Source organism: Pygocentrus nattereri, chromosome 19, assembly GCF_015220715.1.
Source record: "Pygocentrus nattereri isolate fPygNat1 chromosome 19, fPygNat1.pri, whole genome shotgun sequence".
Taxonomy (NCBI): Eukaryota; Metazoa; Chordata; class Actinopteri; order Characiformes; family Serrasalmidae; genus Pygocentrus; species Pygocentrus nattereri.
The window spans coordinates 31,181,136-31,205,255 of record NC_051229.1 but is presented as its reverse complement, the minus strand read 5'-3'; positions in this window follow the sequence as shown (position 1 = coordinate 31,205,255).

Sequence of the window (24,120 nt, the reverse complement as noted above, 5' to 3'; positions counted from 1 at the left end):
ACTTGTAGTGGTCATGTAAACGAAGATTTTCATCAGACTGTTGAATAGAGTGAGCGTAAACACCTCAGTCTGAGTCTGTAATCTCTGCAAAAATCTCTGCATGTAAACACAGCCAGTGTAAAGAATGACAGACATTTTCAAATGCTGTCAAAAACTGAAAAACGACTAAAAGGGTATGTGAAGTTCTCTTCAGACAGCAGCGATATTCTCCTTCTTTTTACAGTATAACGTGTAAAAGAAGGCCTTGTGTCCCCAAACTTTTGATAGCCTGTCTACGTAGGGGGCTGAAGGGTAGGTGTGGGTGTTGGGGGGGGGGGGGGGTAGGTGAGAAGGGGGTCTAGTTTAGTGTGCTTTAATTTGGTCAGGAAGACTGAAATGAGCAGCGCTCTTACTTTACATTACGATCATTACGATCTGAACAACGTCACTGATGTGAAACGCATTGTTCAAGGGAAGCCAGTTCAGAAACAGACATCTGAAGAGTTTAATGCCTCTAAAAGCTTTGAAAGTTATAACATGAACAAATTTGCAGCTGTGAATAGTAACAAAAATAGCTGTATTTGTGTCACAGACTCCTGATTCCCTTCACTACCACTGTAAAGTGAACCCTTTCATTTTTGAATGACTTTGTTTACACCTCAAAGACAGAATTATTGGTGGAATTCCTCTTTAATTGCCATGGTGGCTGCGCTCCCCCAGACAAATGCGATGTGAGAGTGCTTTGTCATTAGTGAGTCAGACAGAGAGAGAGAGAGAAAGAGAGAGAGAGAGAAAGAGTAGTCTGTGTGTCATCGTGCACAGTCCCACTCAAACGCAATCAAATTGGGCTGTCAATATCCAGCCGCGAGCGCATCAAGAGAGCTCAAGACAACGACAAATTTATTTGGCTTGCACTGTGAATGACTGTCACGCATGCGTAAAAACAGTGTTTGTTTACTGGTGGAATCAAAATTAGAGTCCACAGTGTTTACAGTGACCCCATGTTTACACACACACACACACACACACACATTATATATATATATATATATATATATATATATATATATATATATACATTCACACACACAGCCTTTGGTCTTCCTCGCGAAAAGCCGCTCTGGTGCAGAGGGAGCAGAGGGAAACTCTTTGACCCAAACTGCTTGGATGCTGTTTATACTGGACTTAAATTATACATCATTGTATTTGCATTTCGCTGCTCTGAAATCTGAGAGCAAGTCATATTAAAGGTGTCAGCAGTCCGTGGTTGGATGATTGACAGGCAGATTCCACTGCAGCTTTCTGATTTTCCCTTCAAAGCAGCTGAGTAGTCCATTTATTGATCAATAGGCATCAGTACAGTCTTTATAGTACAGTAAATACAGACAGTATACAATATAAATAATACAGTGTATATGTTCATGCACTCGCAAATTAAAGATTGGGAGAAACCATATGTGACAAATGAAAAGAACAATAACAAACTTGTAAGAACAACCTACTGAAAAAAAATGTTCTCCTGAAAAATCACACCTGGTGTCGTTATAAAAGATGGTGCCATTTGTTGGGATGAGTTCATGCGATTCATGGGGAAGATGAAGAAACATCCTTAAACAATACTTCATCAAAAGCTACACATTTCTTCTTGGGTTCTTTGGTAACGGCAATGTTTATACATAGAATGTAAAGAGTGCAACAACTCAAGAATAATGAAATCACTGCATGGGCTCAGCAACACTCTGAAAACCATCGCCTGTGAACACCGTTCTTCACTGCATCCATAAATACAAAACACGTTAATACTCTACCCTGCAGAGAGAAAGCCATATTTAAACGGGATCCTGAAACACTGCCGCCTTCTCTGGGCTTGAGCTCCTTTAAGATGGGCTGAAGCAAAGTAGAAAAGTCATAGATGCCACACCCTCCAGACTAAAGAGAAGAGGGATGATAGAGCTTCTTATGAGCGCACAGTTCAAAAGCCACTATTCATGATGTCAATGGGGTGCATTGGTGCACATGGCATGGGTGACTTGTACATCTGTGGAGATCAGTGCTGAAGATCAATGCTGAACGATCCAGACAATTTCGTTTTCAAGGAAGCTCTTGCTTATTTCAGCAGGACGATTCCAAACCACGTTCTGCATGCATTACAGCAGCATTGCTCCATATTAAAAGAGTCTGGGAGCTAAACTGACCTGCCTGCAGTCCAGATGTGTCACACAGTTAAAACATTTGGTGTCTTGTGAAATGAAAAATATGACGAAGGAGACCCTGAAATGTCGAGCAGCTGAAGTCTTATATCAAGCAAGCATGGGGAAACATTTCACTTTCAATATTACAATTGGTTGTTGTACTTCTCAGTTCTCAAAGGCATACAGAGTGTTTTGAAATTGTGAGTACGTCAGATGGACCCACTTGAAGGGGCCGGGGGGTGGGGTGGGGGCGGAGGGCATCACTCAATGCGATGCTAGTCAGAGGAGGCATCTGATAGCTGACGTAACAGATCTGGCAGTTGGCATTTTCCTACGAGCGCGTTCAGCTGTCCAATGACGTTGCGTGAGCGGCAGTTCGAAAAGATGCGGTGGTGCTTCACAGGTCTTGGAGGAAGCCTGTGTTAGCCTTGTGTGATCGGGGGAGTCTCAACTAGGGGAACTGGAGATGACTAAATTGGGCAGAAAATTGGATAAAAAAAAAACTAAATACGTGTAAACCTTTATTTACTAACAATGGCTTAGTAACAGTGTATAAATACTATTTCCCCATTTCCATATTGGTTTTTAAACTTCTTGAGTATAAATCTATTTATATTCAAAAGACGTTGCACATACATCTGACATGGACCTACATTTCTGGCATTTGGCTGATGCTCTTATCCAGAGCGACTCACAATTTGATCATTTTACACAGGTAGGCCAAGGCGGTGTTAGGAGTCTTACCCAAGGACTCTTATTGGTATAATTAGCCCATGTGGGGGATTGAACCCCAGTCTACAACGTAGAAGGCAGAGGTGTTAACCATTACATTACCCCAACCACTGTGCACTGAATGTACATTAAATAACAAAAACAAAAGTGTCTGAATTCTCGTTTCTCTTGACAGTATGTTCAAATGTTTCAAATCTCCGGAAACAATCATAACACTTTATTAAGTCATATTGTTTTCCCGTAATTGCATAATTGAGTTTTTTGCAAAGAGTACAAGGGAAAAATACATAAGTACTGTTGAAAAGGCTCATGACTAGCTGATAATTATCACAGACTCTACGTGATAAATGTATTAACAACTGAACAATCCTGCACATCTGTCTCCAAATCCAGAGCCGAATGCTTCTCTCACTGTCCCTTTTAGCTGCATGGCACCATATGGAGAAGTCGAGGTGACAGGCATGATGGTGTCAAAGCTTCAAGGTGAGGGAAGAAAATAGAAGCAGACACTGGAGACACAGCCTTAATGAAGAGTAGATCTGAGGGCTAGCTGATGTTCAGTGACTGATGTGCTTGAAAATTAGCCGTAAAACACTGTTTCAGATTCCATTATGGCTGAATGGGGCCGCCTGAAAGCAGCATGATGAGACTTTTCAGGACTTTAAGCCATCAGATGCTAATCAGAATCTGTTCTTGATGCTAATATTCAACTTTAGAAAGACATCACAGTTTGATGGACTGTTTTCAAGCCTTAGGAAGCCGATTTTCAAGCAATTTTCAGGGGTGTGAATCACTCTAGTCACTGTACATCCATTTATAACCATTTTGGATATAAGGATTACAAAAAAGGAGAAAAGCTGATGTTTAATGGACAACATTTGTACTTGGTGGTAAAGGCAATATGCGTATGAGTATGTGTTGGCTATGTAAAGCACTTTCCAGAAACATGCCATGATAAAAGAAAAAAATCTTGTAATTGGTTCATTTTGGAATAAAACCTCTTAATTCTTTGGAAAAAATTCTCAAAATTTTCTAATGTTACTATTGTAGACTATAGTAACACTAGTAAAATATGGGCAAAAAAAAAACAAACAATACACTGATGTTCACATTTCTTTCTGGTGCATTATTCTAAAGTAAAGGCAATGGTTCTAAACAGAACCATCACAGTATCAAGAACCATTTGAACACCATGAAAATTAAAAAAGTTAACTTAAAATGATAAAACAATTTCTTACAATTTTGTTCCAACTCAAACGTCTTACTTTAGTCAAAAGTTTTCAAAACATTTTTAGTATTTTGCCTCAGTGAGGTAAACAATTTTTAGGTATTTTCACATTCGTTACACTTCCAGCTGGGTCTTATTATCATATAACACGTTCGCAGCAGGCACTTTCTCTTTTAGAATGCTTATGGATGCCTGTGGCATCACAAGGCTCAAATTCATGATTCCCTGATACTCGGGGGAAATTCTTAGACAGATGTGCCACTTACATTTGTCACTTCAGCTTTAAAAAGTAACTTTTAACTCTAAAACATAAGCAATACAGCTAACCTAAAATGTTAGGATTATTGAAAGTAGATAATTGTACAAAATAGCAAGACACAGATTGTGTTAATTTACTATGTGATGTACAATTATTAACTAAACTAACTAAACATTTTTGTTTAATCATTTAAACTAAATTTAATTGCAAATCTTCTTATTCTTCTTTCGGCTGCTCCCTTTAGGGGTCGCCACAGTGGATCATCTGCCTCCACCTTGCCTTTTCCATAGCCTCCTCTACTTTCACACCAACCATCTCCATGTCCACCTTCACTACATCCATAAACCTTCTCTGAGGTCTACCTCTTCTCCTTCTGCCCGGCAGCTCCATCTCCAACATGCTTTGCCCAATATATCCACTATTCCTCCTCAACACATGTCCAAACCATCTCAACCTGGCCTCTCTGGCTTTATCTCCAAACTGCTCCACCTTCACTGTCCCTCTGATCTGCTCATTTCTAATCTTGTCAAACTAAATTTAATTGCAAATAAATATAAATATTTGAGGTCTTTAAATAAGTGTTCTATGTATTTCTAGTACTGAGGCTGGTGGTGTTGCTCTAATTTAAATTCACATTTTAATGCAACATTAATTCAATTCTTAAAAACAAAGCTAGCAAATAAATTTCATGAAGTAGTCTATCTGGAATAACACATGGTAATATGGGTATAATATGTTTTATAAAAAAAAAAGTAATAAGGGAAAAATCAGTTTGGACTAAGAAAAATAAAGAAAATTTAGTTCTTCGTAGAGCCCAAAAGTTCTAATGCAAACTTGCAAAAAAAGGGTTCCACTGTTGTTACAAGTCATATATCCTTTTGAATGACCATGTATGACAACATACACAGTGTGACCAAAAATATCCAGGCACCCCTTCTCAGTAGTGAATTCCACTACTTTAACATGCATCTGTGAGGCTGTGGAGCATTGGAACTGCATTCTCTGGAGTGATCCAGCTCCATCCAGTACAATGTTGGAGTGTTAGTGTGTTGAAGTGAATCGGAACTGATCATCCAACATCAGTACTTTAACCTTACTAATGCTCTAATGGCTGAATGAAATCAGATTCTCACAGCAATGTTCCTTCATCTAGTGTAAAGCCTTTCCAAGAGACTAGAGGCTGTTGCTGCAGCAAAGGAGGACAAACTCCCTATTAATACCCTTGATTTCAGAAAAAAATTTGGAGGAACAGTGTGCATCTACGTTCTAACAACCGTCAATGCAAATTACCAACCGTAAATACAGATACACTTTCAAATCATTAAGAAACAGATGGTAATTTTGGCATGAACATTACCTATTGCATATTGCAGCTTGAAGGCTGATGTAATGATTATGTCTGCAAACATTCAGAAGGGTAAGCGATGCCTGGGTTTCATGTCTTTTGTTAAAATGAGCATGTACTCACATTTACGAACATATTGCGAAATTTCGATTACGCAGAATGTTCGGACTTAAGAGGGAAAGGTTTAATATTCCTTTTGAGCTAGATGGAGGACTGACTTTGCTGAAGTTGTTACGGACTGAAGGAGCTGAGAGAAAGGCAGGACAGAAATCAGGCCATGCCACTGGAGATGGTTAAGAGAGCAGACCAGTGGGGTGAGGAGGGCTGGGGCTTGGGATCATCCCAGTGGAGCAGTGATAAAAAAGTGCACAGGGAGGGTTTAATGGTTAAGGGTTGGGGGGGTCAAGGTCATCTCGCAATACAAGGGCAAAACTGACCAATCAAAGATTTTATCAGGACCACAGAAATAATAGAAAGGTCTTAAGATTTGACTCAAAAAGTGAGACTGGAGCTCAGGAACAGGAACGAGGTTCTATTAGGAAGCTCCCGAGTGGCCTAACTGGCGCCAATGTACACATATAACTACCACGTCAAACCTCTGAAGCTCGCCCTGCTCAGTCTGCTCTCTCAGTCTGGGTGAACCTACCAGATTGTGGAGCAGTCATGCGCACAGTCAAATGCAGAAATTCAACAGTAGAATGCCCTTGAAGTGAGAGATACAATGGTTTATAATTAAAAAAACAAGGTATTAAAACATTATTGCTTCTTTTTTCTGCTTAAGAAAACTATATAAGGCTGAGAGCAGCTCTGCATACATTTTCTCTCTTTTCACTTCAACCTGTTTGTGATCATCAACACACCTCCATGCGGCGAACGTTTGGTGAGAGAAGCAATTTGACTCAATTGAATGAAATGTAGCATTAATTTATACAGTGCATAGTTACTGCAGGCCTCGAAAACATGAATGAAAGACAAATTTCACTGTAAAATAAGCACACATTTACTACACTCTTAAAAAAAGTTGGTTCTTCAAGTGTTCTTTAGTAAGACAATGGTTCTATACCGGCGGCACAGTGGTCGCCTCACAGCGAGGAGGGCCTGGGTCCGATTCCCCTGCCGGGTGACCGGGTCCTCTCTGTGTGGAGTTTGCATGTTCTCCCTGTGTCTGCGTGGGTTTCCGCCGGTTCTCCGGTTTCCTCCCACAGTCCAAAGACATGCAGTAAGGCCAATTGGACATGCTAAATTGGCCCTAGGTGTGAGTGACTGTCTGTGTCTGTCTGTCTGCCCTGTGATGGACTGTTGACCTGTCCAGGGTGTATCCTGCCTTCCGCCCGATGACTGCTGGGATAGGCTCCAGCACCCCCCCGCGACCCTGACGGAGAAGTGGCTTAGAAAATGGATGGATGGATGGATGGATGGATAGTTCTATACCCCACCACTGACACTCAAAGAAGCAGTTGCATGCTTGAATGTTTCTTGCTAGGATCAATCGGTTGTTCAGACTGATGGAGAACATTTTTGCTTGGTTCTATGTAGAACCTTTTTAAAGCAGGTATTAATAGCAGCGAAAAGAGTTCTGCTGTTGTTTTGATGTCATGCTTGTAACTATTGAAGAACACCTCTTGGAACTATATAGAACGATATACAACACATTGTCATCAATCTGAGGAACCATTTTACCAAGCTTACATTTACATTTATGGCATTTTGCTGATGCTCTTATCCAGAGTGACTTACACTTTGATAATTTTTTACACAGGTAGGCCAAGGTGATGTTAGGAGTCTTGCCCAAGGACCCTTATTGGTATAGTGTAGGGTGCTTGAACCCCAGTCTACAGTGTAGAAGGCAAAGGTGTTAACCACTACACCAACCAACCACCACTAAAAAAAGCTTAAAATAGCTTTTTAACCATGGTTCTTTGAGTGTTGAACCATTGTTTTTACTAAAGAACCTAGTTTTTGGGAATTATTAACTCATTTACTCAAGTACTTTTATTCATTATTAGTTTTGCCTGTGATAAATTAGCACTACAGTAGTAACAACTAACAGTAGTCTTAAAGGGGACCAATGACTTTTCAAAATAAACCAGTGGTTGACATGTAAAAGTCATTCTGAGTGGTTTGATGTTTGCAGAGAAGCCATACAACTCTACAATGCATATATAGCCATTTTATTTACTGTCCAAAGCCACCAGTGAACCTACCTGTGTCTTTCTTCGTTTTATGTGTAACAGGGGACTTCTTTGTCATAGAACACCCCCATGTATCTCTCCAACATGAACGGATGAAAATACATTAATTAAAAGACAATTTAAATCAAAACTTTATCACAAAGCTATAGTGAAACAGTGTCTCGGATATCAGGTAATGTTTTCAAAAGCATTTCATGTAATAACTTTTGGGAGGGAGCTTTTAGAGGTGCTAATATCCTGAGACGTCTGGTTCCTATCACCACCACTGTGAACAGTTGTGACTCTAAGTTTCTGTAGAACAGAGCATTTCACAGCAAACCACTCTGAGAGATTTTGAGGGCATTTTAACCATTATTTATAAAAACATTTGAAAAAAGTACATATTTTCAACATGATTATGGCTGTCCTGACATCAACAACACTGAGCCGAAATGGTTTATTAAATTTCCAGAGTACACATTTACTTTTCAGCATCAGGAAAAAAAAAACAGAAAAAAACATTTACTAGAAAATTACAGCCTTTAAAAGTAAAAATCTTTTTTTAGTGTTTCGTTTGTCCACAGTTTATCTTGTTACAGCCTACACTCTTTTCCCAAGACATGCTTTCACTTTTTAAATGAAATCTGCAATTATTTTTCCACATCTCCAAAGTTCAGTCTTAGAAGTTGGTTGCACGTTCTGCTTCACATGACCCAAATAATCCCAAACACATTAAGTGATGTTGAGGTCTGAACTCTAGGCTGGTCAGTTTATTGTTCTGAGAGCATAAGGGTCTTTGTTTAATTTGCCAATGCTCTTCTCAATAACAGCTTCTTAACATTTCAGACCCATAGCATTGATTTGTCTTCTTATGGTAGATGGACAGACAGAAAATCTGGGGGGGGGTTATCTGATGGTGACAGTTTTGATGGTCTTCCAGATCTTGTACAGTCCATTTTTTAATTTAATTTTAATTTCATTTTTAATTACTTTTAGAGCTCCAGGGACGTGCCACTTTACTTTGACGTGCACCTTGCATGTGGATTATATCTAAGATCTTCTTAAATATCTTGCACATGATTGCCGTTTTGCCCAAAATTTGAATAAATAAAGGGTGGTCTTTAACTTTGCGCATTAGTATACATCTCTGGTTATCAGTAGTTTGTTTCTTCACTGCAGTTCCCTGCTGAAAAATATCCATCAAGAAAGATGTGCAGGATTTCCCAAAGTCACCGTGGTGCATGGCCATTATGTCTTAACCAATTCCAGCTTTTCAGGTGTTCATTAGCATAATATTAGGCTGCCTACTGACTGAGAAAGGGCAATGTAAGAGATTGAACATCTGTCTTATGTTGAAACTAAAGGCAAAATTAACTGCAGCCAAGGTTAGTCCTAACATAACCAAATTACGGAAAACTGCCATATGGACCTTTTGCTTTTTTGCATCAGTGACATTTTCCTTCTTATCCCACATTTTCCTTCTTATCCCCCCCACCTCCTTTTTTCTTCTCAGCTGCAGTAATTATTCAGAGGCTTGGTAAAGGACAGGACTTGGACATTTCCCACAGTGACTTAGTGCCCAGTGTCCGGCCCATTGTTATCTTCGGCCTCTTCTAAGTGACTGGTCTGCTGCTTGCTCCTATAGAATGTGGCATTTTGCCTTAGTAATGATACTCATTATGAGGCCATTGGAGACAGCAGCTTCATCTGATAAAGAGAAATGTGCGATGATCTTTTTTTTTTATCATTTCTTTCTGCGTCCACACAAAAAGTGTAATCCACCGAGCCTTTATGTGTTACCAGGTGCTTTCACACTTCAAGTTTTCCTCTATTATCGCAAAGAAATGAATGTTTTGATATGTAAATGATTTAATTAATTATACATATCGCTCGGTTCTTCCTCAAAAAGAAGACTTCAGGGCTTGAATAGGCTCTGTTACACTGTTCTCTTCACTCCGAATCTCATTCAAAGGACCTTGTGTTGCTGATATTAAGTGGCTGCCATATGCCACACTTTACAAATTTGGACAATTACTTTCCAAACAGGGTGGTGGATTTGGAGGGTGGCTGCACTGGTCTTGTTTTAATTTTCTGCTAGTATATTGGTTTAATGTGCTAGTGTTAGTTGAATGTGCTGCCTTTATTGCTATGTTCTGAAAACAGTGGAGAAAGACAGTCCAAGAGTCTTGTTGACGTGCCAAGCGAATAGTCTAGTAGCCAGGGGCTGGATTCTCAAAGCTTAGGACCATTATAACCCACTAGGACCACTATCTTCCTAGCTTCAGTCCTAACTGGATGCTTTCATTGGTAGATGTGATGCATACGCTGAGATAAGCGACTTTTATTATGGGCAAATCCAGGGTCGTAGTCATGACAGTCCAGGTTCAAGTAGCCAATACGGAGAGAATGCGGGTCAGGCATGATAAACAAAAACACAGAACCTCAACCAAGAATCAAACAACAAACAAGATCAAAACATCTAAACACCATCCAAACAGTACAAACAGAACAAGCCTCCAAGCATCAAACATTGCAAGACCAACACAGACCAAGGCACACACAGGGCTTAAATACACGAGGGCTAACAAGGGATCACAAGACACAGGTGGAAACACAGATGGGGACAATCAGCGGCGGAGTCATGAAATGAGGGGGCTGGACTAAGAACCAAAACAAAAACACATGGGCCAAACCAAAACACAACACGAACACATGGACAGGACTGGGAGGGGTCAATCGTGACAGTAGATAACAGCTGATTACCACCATTCCTTGAAAGTTTAACCTACTTGTCCTTAAGACCTGCTCGTCCTACTCGTCTTTAAGAATGAGGCCTATTTCTAAATATAAAAACATTTGCACTATTTGATCGTGCAGTCTTTCACAGAGTGGTGAACCCCTCCTCATCTTCTGACTCAGACTCTCTGAGATGCTCTTTTTATATCTAGTCATGTTACCTGTTGCCAATCAACCATCAGGTGTTTTTTTCAGCATTAAACAACTTTACCAGCCTTTTGTTGCCCCCCCATCCCAAATTTTTGGAACGTGTTGTTGGCATCAAATTCAAAATGGGCCTATATTTTTCAACACTGAAATTTCTCTGTTTTAACATTACATATGTTGTCTTTGTACTGTTTCCAATTGAATACAGGGTTTAAATGATTTGCACATCATTGCATTTTGTTTTTATTTACATTTTACAGCGTCCCAACGTTTTTGGATATGAGGTTGTACTGTCCAAAGGCAGAAGTGAACCTACACCTGTCTTCTGAGCTTTAATATGTAATGCTGATAATGGTAAAGTAGTGCTGAACATGACAAAAATAGTTTTCATTGGGTAAAATTTTGTCTACAGACTTGTTTGAGTGTCAGTTCCTTCCACATGTTCTTAGAGACCTTCTCCTTTTCAGTGGCAGTTTCTCTCAGAGGTTTTCATTTCGTTCTTAGAGTGTTTTTCCTTTGAGTTTTGGCTCCTCTCTATGGCTCCTCTTCATGTCCTTAAGAGGTTTTCATGACAACATCTCCCTTCATGCCACCCATTAAGTAACTGGACTCACACTTTGTTTCAAACCCAGGACATAAGAGCCTTATTGTGACCAAGAGAAAGGTGGTTTAAAAAAACCACAAATAGGATACATCAGTGTTCAGTTCCCTAACATCACAGCATTGCACGGTTTCATGTTTTGCCTGCACCTGGTTCAACTCATCAGCTAATTATCAAGCCTCTCATGCATCAGGCCCTTCAAGCATGTAAAAGGAGAGAAAGCACTAAGCTTGCTTCTCAAACTCGAGGCTTGCAAGCTTAGTGAGAGTGCACTCAACCAACTGTCAGTCAATGGCACCCGGTATACTCGGTACTTACAAGCAAATAGACTGAGAAATACTGCTTATCCGAGCTGGATTCCCCAAAACATCTTGGCGCAAAAACGGCTTTTAAATGGTAGAACGAGCATCATATTGAACAATCTTTCTGCCAGTTAAGAAGGTCTAAACACTGAGATGATTTTGGTAAACTGGGCCTTGTGCAGTGCTTGTCCTTCCCTGTAGGAAAAATTCAGTAAAGTTGAAGTGTGTGAGATTTAAGGGGATAAATATAGTATACAAGATCATGTATAATACCTGCAAGCAGGGAACCCCTTGGTGTTCAGTGGTCCTATGTTGGCTTGCTACTCCAGTGTTGGCTGGCTGCTAACTCATTAGCCAAAGCTGTGCTGATGCTAGCTTTAATCCATGTTTGGTTTACCAATTCTTTGTTTGAAAATGCTCTTTTCTTTGACTGAGACTACTTTGACGTCTAACTGAGATCATATACATCTTCAGTTTTACAAATGAGCCATTCTAGTCTCTTGGGAAATGGCAAGTTTTCAGATTTAATATATGATGCGTCACATTGTAAAGTTTCTCAGAGGTATGCTAGGCATAGTTAAAGTTGCTATGTCGGACCAAAAGGGTGAACCAATTTGCTACAGCGCTACCCTGAGTTCGACCAGTGTTGCATCTATAGTAAGATGTGCCATTTGTGGGTGAAGCAGCTCAGTAATGACCTTTCTCTGAATTTGTATTTGAGTGTCTATTTTTTCCCTAAAGGCCAGCATAATGTCAAAAGTATATTTTCGGGTAATTTTGATTTCCAGACATTCAGGGGATTCAAGAGACCCCCCAGGACCCCATATATTTCACAACCCGCCTGTAACTACAAATCACTGTGTTTTGTTAGCTTTGAATAAGCCCTTAGTATCTACATTGGGAGCAGGTTGTCTTCCAGCAAAGGTCACCATATTGTGCCACTATGTTTTTACAGTAGCCCAGAATGGACAAACCAAACCTTGGGTCTGGAAAGCCGCTCGTGTTTTTATTTTGAAGCAGCAGCCTGAATTTGGTGGTGCTGTAGCACCAGTTGGAAGAAAGCACCAGAGAAAGAAGAAGAATCAGTGGGTACTGCCAGTTCAGTGTTGTGAGAAATTTGAGAACCCAAGTTTTGACGAATGGAGCATCATACGTATTACTCAGCACACCAAAAAGCAAAGGGGGTGAACCATCATTGTCATGGAAGCAAAGACATGAAGCAAAATGAAATCAGGACAGACAACAATGCAATTTGATATTTGATAGCTTTAGCTACGGTGTGGCTATGGGCAGAGTTGGCAATACAATGTTATGTATCAATGTTAAAAAAAACATCTAATTGTATGTAGTGAATTAACCAAGGAGTGTTTTGCAGTTCAAAGTCAAAAGGCTAGTATTGATTTCAAGTGATTGGATCTTGCCTTAAACTGTGCAAAGCAATCTCAAATACACTTGCCTATGTGGTCTCAGACTTTATATGACATGTTATCTATAAAAATGGACAAAAGCAGCCATGTTACATTGCAAAAAACATTAGCAGTCATCAGAGTCTGAACTTTTATCATCAGAGTCTGAACTTTTATCATCAGAGTGTGGACTTTTATCATCAGAGTCTATACTTTTTCATCAGAGTCTGAACTTTTATCATCAGAGTCTGAACTTTTATCATCAGAGTCTATACTTTTATCATCAGCGTGTGGACTTTTATCATCAGAGTCTGAACTTTTATCATCAGAGTCTGAACTTTTATCATCAGAGTCTGAACTTTTTCATCAGAGTGTGGACTTTTATCATCAGAGTCTGAACTTTTATCATCAGAGTCTGAACTTTTATCAGAGTGTGGACTTTTATCATCAGAGTCTGAACTTTTTCATCAGAGTCTGAACTTTTATCATCAGAGTGTGGACTTTTATCATCAGAGTCTGAACTTTTATCATCAGAGTTTATACTTTTTCATCAGAGTCTGAACTTTTATCATCAGAGTCTATACTTTTTCATCAGAGTGTGGACTTTTATCATCAGAGTGTGGACTTTTATCATCAGAGTCTATACTTTTTCATCAGAGTCTGAACTTTTATCATCAGAGTGTGGACATTTATCATCCGAGTCAATACTTTTATCAGTTTTCTTAGATAACATGCAGTGTCAGAAACCATAAACAGGATTAGGCAAAAGCACAATTAATTTATTTGATTTATTCACAAAACATTTATTTGATTTATTCACAAATTATGTTTTGTGATGTTTCAGAGGAGATTAAATATAAGAATTCAAAAGATAATTAAAAGACACCGAGAAAGCGGGACTCCTATCAACTACCTGGAAGACCTGGTAGACACCAAAACTGCCCCATCAGATAAACAGCATTTAAAGCTTCCATCTCTGAGAGAGAGGAGAAAATCAAGCTGCTTCAGATCTGAACACATCCACAAGTGTTTCTGTCCATCCTTCCACTGTGAGAAGACCACTCAGCGCTGTGGGTCTGAAAGGATGTGTAGCTGATCATGAAGCCCTCATTGACAAAAGCAGACGGACACATAAAAAAAAAGAAGCTGAACAATGGACTGGCCACCCCAGAGTCCAGACCTCAACACCACTGAAAGTTTTGGGGATTATTTGGATGTGAGGAACAGAAAATCCAACCAACTTCTAAGACTGAACGTTGAGGATTTAAGAAAATTATCCCGGCAGATTTTTTTAAATAACTCAAATCCAGTCTAGTCCAGTGGTCTCTGATTTTTGGAAAGTATAAAAGTGTACTTTACTTAAAGAGAAATTCCATCTTTTAAAAAACATGATTAAATGACATGATTAATGATACGGTAAGTATGTGATGATTTAGCCATGCAGATAGCACAATGCATTAGTTACATTGGCTTTGGAGCTCAAGCTCAAAATCAAAGAAGCAAACTGCAGGATCCAAGCACAGCGTGACGCGGAGCGAGGTAGCGGACGCATGTGTGGAGGTAAGCGACTTTTATTGAGGACAAATCCAAAATCAGGGTTGTAACGGTCCAGGGTCATAGCACCAACACGGATAGATCGGGGGGGCAGACATGACAAATAACAGAATCAAGCCAACACAGAGATTCAAACAGCAAACACAGACCAATACATCAAACAAAGACCGATACAAAGACCAGCGAAAAACAAAGGGCAAACACAGGGCTTAAATACACACCGGGAAGACGAGCGACAGGTGAAAACAATCAAGGGCAGAGTAACCAAACAAGGGGCAGGACTTGAATACCAAAACAAACGCACATGGACAGGACTGGGAGGAGCCAATCGTGACACATAGCTTGGATGAGCTACATTTTAGAGGCAATTGGTCACATTTGATTATTTGCTTTTACTTCCTTTACAGCTTTATGCTCTTGGTTATAATTGTTGTTTTTTAGGGTGTTTTGTGAAAGAAAATTCAGATGAAACCCTGAAGTAAATGCGGAGACCCTATAAGTAGCCCACAAGGCAAGTATTTGCTCTATATTTAATATTCATTTTTATGTTGATGTCACCGAGAAACTCTCACTAATATAAGTCCTGCTTGGTTTGGCGTGACTGATTCAGAGCAGAAACGAACGTCCTTTCCTCCAAAAGCTCACATTCGATGTCCAAAGCCAAAGGAAACACTGCAGCAAATGCAGTGACAGGGGAAGTATCCTCAAAGTGCTCTTTCCCTCTCACTTTCCCTCTCTCTCTCTCTCTCTGTCTCTCTCTCTCTTTCTCTCTCTCAGCTTGTTGGCAAGCTCTCTCTCCCTTGCTGGGAGTGGATTAGCGTCCACATCTTTCGAGGGTGGTGTTTGCTCCATGGAGTTTGCAGGCTTTTGCTGGAACAACGGCACTTGCCAAATCCCTTTTAACTGTCTCCGGCCTCCCCTCCCACCACCATGCCTTCATCTCACATTCCCACCACAACATCTGAGCCGTCTGCGAGGAACAGGGCATTGGGGGTTGGTGGGGGTAGACAATCCTTCTTTGCTCCAACAGGCAGTGAATATTAAAGGAATATTTTTCAATGAAACTGCTGCTGATGAATGTAACCTAATGAGGTCATTGTGTAAATAAGAACATGTTAGCTGGTCCACATACGTGTCCATTAAATAAGTGCTATTTCAGTTGAATGGCTCCTTTAAAGGACCCATGTTCACATGAATTTTCATCATTTTTTGGTAATATTTGGTAAGATTTAGATTTTTTTGTAGTATGTAAATGTTGTCATAGTCCTAAAACATACTGTTCACTCTCCCGTCCACATGTAGCATCTTAGCTGCCGAAACAGCCTGTTTGAATTCCTTGTTGTTGTGATGAAAACAAATGGGTTTATATTCAGCTTTTTAGCCTAAAGCAGATTAGCCCCACTCACTCACATGGAACGTACATGCAGTGTGTCAGTCTGGACTGCCTTTTGAACAGAGATCATTTACATATATCAGTCATAAAATCACAGTAACAAAAAAAGAACTGTAAAAAAAAGGAAACGAAAACTGAAACTACTCAATCAAAGTGGCAAAAACAGGTTTGTGATGTCACAAATGACGGCAAATGTTAGTTCAGTCTACAGCATTCTGGCCCAGACCACTACTGCTAACGTTGTAAGGAGTGTTTCAGTCTGGATTGCACTTTGAAAAAGGCAAAACACAAGGCAGCCAATGTATGTACAGTATATCTGAAACAAATTTGAAACAATTTGCCTCGGCAGTGAGTTTATCACAATATACATTAGAATAAAGTCGTATTCATAATTCAAATAAACAGAAAAACAATCAAAAGTAACAAGAATTTCTTGGGTCCATATTCTTCCTTGACACCTTCACAGCCGCCACAGAGACTCATTAATATCATCAATTACATCATGAGGGGCTCCCGAGTGGCGCAACCATCTAAGCGTTGGTCCTGTCATCAGGAGATCTAGAGTCCGATCCCTGGTGATGCTACAGCCGTCCGTAGCCAGGAGTCCAAGAGAGCACGATTGGCCTCGCTCTCTCTGGGTGGGTAGGATGGCCCACCATATATATATATATATATATATATATATATATATGGATACGCTGCAAAATGGTAACTTTACAGGAGAAGTAAAGTTATGAGTACAAATTAACAACTCCATCCTGGGAATGGCAAAAAAACTGAAAGTCCATCTGCATCCATTTACAGCATTTGGCAGATGCTCTTAGCCAGAGCAACTTAAATTTTGATTGTTTAGACAGGTAGTGTTAGGAGTCTTGCCCAAGGACTCTTACTGGTATAGCACAGGGTGCTGGCCCAGGCAGAGAACTGAACCCCGGTCCACAGCGTGACATAGCATGTCAATCTTAGTTACTGCTTTGGTAATTAGAAGCACGCAAATGTTATATATACCCCTCAGGGGGTAGTCCAATATAAGACAAATGTGTTGTTCATTGTAAGCTGTTGCAGCTGTATGTTGTAAATGCGTAAACTTATTTGTAAATCACACAACCTTCTGATAAGCAACAAGATTGACTTTTTACAGCCTTTTTGTGATGTATATCAATAAGTGAACACATCCTCTACAGTGAACACATTTTAATGCACACTTGTTGTTTGTTTGCTGAATTGAATATGTTGGAACAAATAAAACACAGTTTCATTTTTCAGAAGGTATTACTGATGAGATGGTCCACATAGAGGAAAGTCTGATGAAAATAAATGAATAAAAGAAAGAGAAAATGACAGACGACACTCTGTCATACAGTATCAGGAACCATAAATAGTATTGAGATATTTCTGAGGAGATTATATAGAAAACATTTTAATGAAACACAGAATGGGACTCTAGATAACAATACAAGACCCGGTAAACACCACAACTGTCCCCATCAGATAAACAGCACTTCAAGCTCTTATCTTTGAGAGAGAGAGGAGAAAATCAAGCTGCTTCAGATCTGAAAACATCCACAGGTGTTTCTGTCCATTCTTCTGTCTACTGTGAGTAGATAACTCAGTGCTATGGGTCTGAAAGGATGTGTAGCTGTGAAGAAGCTCTAACTGAAAAAAAGGAAAGAGAGGAATAGAAGAAAGTTTGCACTAGAACAATTTAAACGGAGATGTGCAATAGTGTTTTGTGGACTGATGAGTCTAAATGTTGTCCAGATGCAAATGCAACCAAATTCTAGGACTGAACTTTGGAGGTGTAGAGAAATATCCCCACCAATTTCTTTGAAAAACTAAAAGTGATTCTGAAAAGAACAGAAGAAGTAATCAAGAGTGAACGCACTATGTGTATATTGTTGGAACAAAACCTTGTATCTCCAAAAAAAACTGCCTTACTTTTAATGTAAGTCAACAGAACCAGACTTTTTTTCCAACAATTTGGAGTCAGTTCTTTTCATCCATTCATCATGAAATTTACAAACAATGTAAAGAGTAACAGGCACCTTCAAATTAGGCCAAAAACTGAAAAATCAAAAATGGAGATGGTTTTCTTCCAACAACAGCGATATATACATCTAACTTATTTATCACTGAATAATAATAATAATAATATTAATAATAATGGTCTCATTTGCACATTACTTATATTTAAAACATATTTTTCACCATGAACTGTACTCACATACTCTGGAAGGTGCTATTTAGTTTTGGAGACTTTTTTGTCAGCAGAATTTTCATCAGAGCCAAAGAAAAAAGAGGACTGCCCACTGTCAGAAGGTACTCAGATAAGCTGTACAAATTTACAGTGCCCTCTATGGATATTGGACATAATTAATCAGAAATATAGTGTTTTAAACAAGCGCTGCAGTTTTTACAACAGAGGGTCTCAGAGGTTAGAGATGCCCTGCTTGTAAGTATCTTGTATTCTGAAGTCTCCATTTTTTCATCTATGTCCTCATTTCCATGGACGTAGGGCTACTTAACCACTTTGAGATATTTCATGCACGCCGCACGTGAAGACGTGCTGGACACAAATCCTTGTTTTGTCAAAGGCGAAAGAAGTTTCAAGATGACACAGTGGTGGCTTAGCATTCCTGCATAGACTGGAGATTACTTAGCCTTTGATGGACTTGGAATTTAAAACCAATTTGCTTTCAGTAATGAGAATCTCCATTAAAGGCTGCAGCCTAATTGAGAGAAAGTAAGGAAGGAAAAGAGGGGGTTGGCATAGTCGGAGGACGGGGAAGGAGTGGGGGTTGGCCGAGAGCTGGGGATGTAGGGGTGTTGAGGCTGGTGGTCACGATCACATTTGCACATTAATTACCAGGCAGGTGCTGGCGGTCCGTTTTAATGGGCTGAGGGAAAGGTCAAGAGGGTTTAGCTGTCATTTTTTCTCCCATCAGAGCTCTTTTTTCGCTATTTCACAGTTTCACATTCCCATTTAAATATATCGGCATTTTATTAAGAGGTTAACGAACCTATTGCGCTGAGAAGTTTGTAATCATGGTTGCATTTTGGGAAGCCAAAGTTGGCCAATTAGGCCATAATTAGCTAAGCTCTATGCAGACTCGAATGGATGGTACGAATGTCGGGTGTCAAAAGATTTTGCCTTGTTTTTTTTATCACCTTGGTGTTGACATATCATTGTCAAAGAACTCATTATGCTCCATTGTCCCCTTAGAGTTTATTCCCAGTGTAGGTGCACATCCCACTACAATTGTTCAACAAACCACAGGGAACCACTGACGATGTGAAAAAATAGCTGTGTTCTAAGCTAATACTGCTTTCCACCAATGAAAACTCTTTAAATTTGGATGATAAAGTCAAATTTTCAGTGTGACACAAACTGAACTGGCTGTGATGTCCGCAGCATTTTCTTCATAGCCAAAGTACAAAGTGGGCTGTTTATTCACGGAACTATTCAGATAAGCTGTGCAAATTTACAGTGCACTCCACAAATATACCATAAACCAACCTTTATACACTCTCACAAAAAAAATGGTCTGAAACGGTCACTGAGGCAGTGCCCCTCTTGTCGCTGGGTTGACACCCTCAAGGGTACATCTCAGTACCTTTGGTCCAGGAACATAACTGTACCATAATCCACTGAAATGATATGTTCTTTTTATTTTATTGTTCTGTTTTAAAACATTTGGTTCTGAAAAGGTACAAATAATTGCTTTTCACCTGGAAAAACTTATTTTAGGCACACAGTTGAACCTTAAAACCACTGCTGTACTTTTGAGGGAACATTTGCATTGTTTGTACCTTCATGACTGAAAAATGTACCAGCACAGAACCTATATTATTTGTAACAGTGTATTATTGAGATTACAGGTCTAAGTCTTCTCCTACTATGGCAAGAGATCTGAGACCAGAACCTCCTCAGACTCTTCAGATTCCAAGGTACAGACATGTGGATTCTCCTCTTCCATAGGATTTAGTTCAGGGGACTGGGATGGCCATGACTCTGTGGTCAGTGAATCCTTGTTCTGTTGATTTTGAGGTTTGCCTCGGATCATTGTCCTGCTGAAAGGTTAAACCACAGCACATAAGCTTCCTTGCTGATGCAGTCAGGTTTTAACTTGGTGCTTGATGGAGCCAATGATGTCCAAACCAGATGTCTAGAGTTAAAAGTTACTATTGTATTGTTAATATCATGATTCCACCACAAGACATACCAGAGGGTGTGCACCTCACATGATTCTCCTAGCATGGCCATCTGCATAGCCATGGGTGTCTAGAGGCCAGTGCCAGCCAGGAAGGGATTGCTACGATATTAATAGAGTTCTGTTCATTAAAAAAAAGTATTATCAATAAAACCTCATTGGTGAATCGTTGACCAGATTCCACAGGCATGATGTGCATATGCTTGCAGACCACTGGTTTAATCCATCGTTCTAGTAGAGCCTGGTTGCCTTTGTTGTCTAACAGATTGACTTGTCAGTTTTAGTGGGCTGGTACCTATAAGCCCCTTTCAATCTGTTCTCATTTAACAAAAGCAATTTGGACAGTTGTCTTTTCTTTCCTCTTAAAACAATTATCCACTTTCTTTGCACATACGTGCGGGAAAATCTGTCATCGCCAGCTGTGCACTTCTCAATCTATCAAACGGACACCCATGGGTGCTTATTAAGGCTTCTGTGACGGCATCCCATGCAGAACGAAAACGTCATTCCAACCATTTGAAACTTTAATATCTCTTCCACAGCTTTGTGGAGAGAAGTTCCTGCCTTGTCGTAAACACGGCGAAGGGCAAAGCAGTGTTTCGGTGCGCGCAGCACTTTATATGACATATTACTGCAATTATTTGACGCGTTTTTCCACCATTAATAATGCAAGTGCCGTCCTGCGGCTCAGAGGCGCCGATCCATCAGAAACAAAAGGGAACTCTCCAGGCCGCCAGGGGCTAGCAGAAGGCCCCCGCCGCTGTCCGGCGATATTTGTGAAGAGAAAAAAAAAACAAAAAGGCATCTCTCAATTCTCCATCCAGCGCCTCACCTCAGCACAACAAGCCATTTTTCACAGCATCAGCGTTTCCGAGCCGCTTTATCTTAGCGGGCCCCGCGATTTAGTAAGCAAGAAGTGTTTCGCGAAATTGCAGGGGTGGAAGGAAAATAACAATGACAGCGGAACAGCCTGCGCGGCGGGTTGAAAGGGCCTTTTGAAAGGCAGATGAGGGCTCTCGGAGAAGCGCAGAGTGACTGACTCAGTCTGTTTGACTGCTCCTCTATCCACTCACTCGCTCCTTATTTCCATACACAGTGAAAGGGCCACGGAGAGACACCTGTAATTAAAAGTGAGTGTGTTCCTGGCTCTTTCAGATCTACAAAGAGACCTGTTTCTGACCAGAGAATTACTGGATGAAGGGACTGAGAAATCTTTGGTTTCTAGGCTTCAGACCAGGCTCCCATTTCCAGTAGAGACACTATAGGAATCTTTCGACAGTACTGCATTTACTGTACTGTGCCGACGGTATAAGTAGTGTACAAGTCAATGAAAACGGCAGGCAATATAAGACACTGGTCCAAGGTTTGGGGATACACAGCTTTTCAAAATGCTTTAATCTTATTACATTTTTTTTGTCACTATCCCACAACATATTCATACATACAAACTCACAGTTGAGCCAGTATGTAAAATACCAATGAAACCAGAAAGCAGTGATCAGTAAATTCTGTCTGACCTTTATTAAATGGAAAACAGTACAAAAGCATGATATTTGACATTTTGCTGTATGAACATTTTTGTTTTGTGTGTGTATATACATATATATGTATATGTATTTGGCATTTTTCAGTTGTTGACATTATTTGGAAATGATATGTTCCAAAGAAAGTTTAACTTCAATTTAACTCCTAAAATCCCAGGCTTATTTGCAGGGGTGTCTAACCAACTAACTGAGCTATTCTTAGGTTATCAAAGTGTGTAATAAAATTTTGGGCCTACTGCTGAGCCCTGGCCATTCACAGGTTAAGAACAGTTCAAAGTGGACTTACAAATCACTGTTTTCTGGATGTATTTGCTTTTCACATACTGTACCAAGTGTCTGGAACTGGTTTATATTAAGTAAAGCAACTGAAGAAAGCCCTGCTTTGGGAGCAATGCCAATGTCCATGCATGTTCTGCACTTATACCTCTGAGGTGACTCAAACCATCTCTGGACATGGAGAGGGTCAATATGTTTTTCTGACTAATATTGTGACCAGTACTGTGAGTTAAATTTGGATTATTTTCTATGAATGAAGGTCCAGGAGATGCATTACAGAAAATTCCTATCCTCAAATTTAGATCTGACAAGGTTAAGAAGGTTAACTCACTTCACCAAAGCAAATCTGATCTTGATTTAGAAATGACGTCTTCTCCCACAGCATCTGATGACACAGACACAGCGGAGACATGAATGTGTTATCAAAATGATGTAAACAACAATGTAAGTAGACAGCTAATACGGGTAAAAAAAAGTGGGAAAACATATCAAAAGTGTGATGAAGTGGACATTTTAACCTCGAGTGAAAAAGCTGAGAATAACGTTGATGCGTCTCCTGCTGTTTAACTGGGTGTCCCCCTTGTTTCAGGTTCCATTTAAGGCTTTATTCCGCCTGTATGCTTTGCTATTAGTCCTGAGGAAAGGTCGAGTTTCATTCAGTTTGCTCATTGTTCACAGGAGTATCTCACTGAGCCACTGATTGAAACCTGTGTTTTGTAATATAAATACATTTAATAGCATATCGCTGCTGTCAGGAGAAAACCTTATATCTCCGTTTTTGTCGTTTTTCTGTTTTTGACGTAATCCAAAACTGCCTGTTGTTCTTTATATTGTATGTAAATTTCATGATAAAAGAAATGACTCAAAATGACTTGGAAAGACGTCTGGTTCCATTGACTTCCATTAGAAGTAAAGTGTGTTTTTTCGGTATGCTAGTTAATTGTAGAGAATTTTTTTTATCACAGTAGCTAAAAAACTATAACTTTTTTTTTTTTTACATTTGATCAGTTAACAGTAGAAACTAAAGCTTAAAATAGGACAACTGCGGGTGTTCTATAGAATTTTTTATTTTTTACATTAAAATGCCCAGTGAGTATTCCTCATTTCCCAGAGTGCTCGGGGGATCACATGATCTTCCCCCGCACCTGTCAGTGATCCCAGTCGCCTGAGTACTGATCACTTGCACCTGACAAACTTCAGTCCCAACCTATATAAGCTGGGACTTTAGTTAGACTCTTTGTGAGGTATTGTTTCATGCAATTACTGAGCGTTTGCTTTACTTTGTGTTTCCTGCATTTCGACCTTTCGCCAAGTCTGACCCGGTTTCAGACATCCTAGGTGTCCCGGAAGCTCTGGGAGTCTCCCGCATATTATACGATTATACATAGCGGCTCCCTGATGCCCACAAGCCAGATAAAATCTCCTGGAATCTAGAACGAGCGGCCAAGAGTGCACACAAACGCACACGTAGGCGACACAGACTTTTTTTTCCCGATCACGAAAAAACTTCCGGGAGACTTGGGATGTCTGCAGTTTCGACTACTGTTTTGCCCTAGTGTACTTTTGCCTGCCTGGACTGTTTTGTGATGTGAATTCGGACTGAACTTTAACTACGATTTGTGTTTTCTCCCTCTTTGGATTTTCCTGATTACCCCTGGTATTAAACCTCATAACGTTTTACCCGGGGGCGTCTGCTATTCTGTCCGCACGTTACACATGTACGCTTAAACGTTAACTTAACAGCCACCTAATACAACATGCTGATCTTTAAGTGTTGCACTTTTTATGAACTTCATGCTAAACAGGTTCATTCAGTAACAAACTCCACAGCTGTACCAAAAGTCACTTCAAAATGGCAACACACTAAGGTAAAAGGTGCTGCATGTCTACTCAAGCATCTGTTGTGAGTTTGTATATCTTCTCCATCTTCCTGTGATGAAACAGTGTAGTGATTTCAGCATTCCAGCACCTCCAATGGTCTATT